The sequence below is a fragment of the Asparagus officinalis genome, chromosome 7 (assembly GCF_001876935.1).
Source record: "Asparagus officinalis chromosome 7, Aspof.V1, whole genome shotgun sequence".
Lineage (NCBI taxonomy): Eukaryota > Viridiplantae > Streptophyta > Magnoliopsida > Asparagales > Asparagaceae > Asparagus > Asparagus officinalis.
Window position 1 is genome coordinate 38,951,699 of NC_033800.1, and position 1,410 is coordinate 38,953,108.

At 41.9% G+C, this 1,410-nt stretch overlaps 1 long non-coding RNA gene across 1 annotated transcript; it reads right to left on the reverse strand.

Annotated features, from left to right (window-relative positions):
• LOC109848359 lies at nucleotides 107-546 on the reverse strand. The gene is made up of 2 exons (XR_002248775.1): nucleotides 263-546; nucleotides 107-158 (listed from the first exon to the last, which is right to left on the reverse strand). It is a non-coding gene; the product is annotated as an uncharacterized LOC109848359 (long non-coding RNA).

Consider the following 1,410-nt stretch of genomic DNA (forward strand, 5'->3'; position numbering starts at 1 on the left):
CTAATCTCCGCCGCGTCAGCCTCCCAACCCCGCGAGATTCCAGGGTGTATACTGTAAAGATCTTCCATTTTCAAGGATCGAATTTATGAAAAGGGTATTTGTTGCAGGAGGAAAGCGGAAAAGGCTGGAGAAGATCGCGATCACTGCTGCCGCTGATACTGCCAATACAAAGAGTTCAGTTTAATTAATGCTCAGGTTTGCTTTAATTTCAGGGAAATTAGAATAAAAAAGGAAAATAAAGGAAGAGGAAAGGGGTTCGCACGTGCGAGAGAGAGGACGGAGGTGTGTGGAATAGTGGCGGAATAGGCCAGGGGCAGGGCAGGAGGTCGCCCGTATTTATAGCTGTCACATCAGCGATCTACGTTGACGTGACATGCACACATACGTGGTCGATCAATGAATGGTCGCTGCCATTGGGTTGCGTGGGATGTGGGCCCCAGATTGCGAGCGCTAAGTAAAACTGCTGTTGCCATCACAACCGAGCACCGGGTGGGAGTGTTCTGATGTTGCGTCGGAGTAGCATTAGGTTAAGACGTGCCACCGGGTGCAAAAGGATAAAGATGGTATCTGAATGTTTTTTTTCCTTTTTCTTTTTTTTTTTTGTTTTTTTGTTTGTTTGTTTTTTTTTTGGGTTGGGTTGGGTTGGGTTGGGGGGGGGGGGGGGGGNTTAGATTAGAATCATTTCCATATGTACACATATAATTTAAGGATAATTTTGATGAAGGTTGTGAAGAAGGTGTTTTTTAGAATAAACACGTATTGCATGTCATTTCAAAATATATTAATTCTCTGAAGTAAGAGAAGAATATGAGATGGTTTATCTATGATCCTCTTTTAAATTCTCTACAAGTGACTTGACTAGAGTCATGAAGTTTTATTTCTTTTATACATATGCTTCATTGTTATTTGTTGCTTTGATAACTCTAGACTTGGTTCTTATAAACTAGGTCATATGTCTTGCACATTATTTTTATTTGAAAAATTCCTCAATGACCCAAAATATGGGACCAAAAGGGGGGACAAGTCAGGTGTCCCCCTCCTATTGGATAATGAGTTGGCCATCATTAATGATGGTCAACTCATTATCCAATAGGAGAGGGACACCTCACTTGTCTCACTTATCGATCCCATATTTTGGGTCCCTGTAGCAAAGCTGTTTTTATTTTATATAGGGAAAATTGCTTAGAGGAACTAAAATAAGTTTGGCTATTCATCCTCCTCCCCAGTTTAAAAAGCATAACCCCCAAGCCCTGATTCTGAAAAAAGAGTGCAAGTAACCCCTAAATAGTATACTGACCAACTCCCCAACAAAGTCATTCCTAAATTACTCTTCCCAATTTAAAACTGAACCAAACTCTTCAAGGCCAACCCTCTTCCTCTCAAGACCGCCGCCGACGCTGGTCGCCGGAA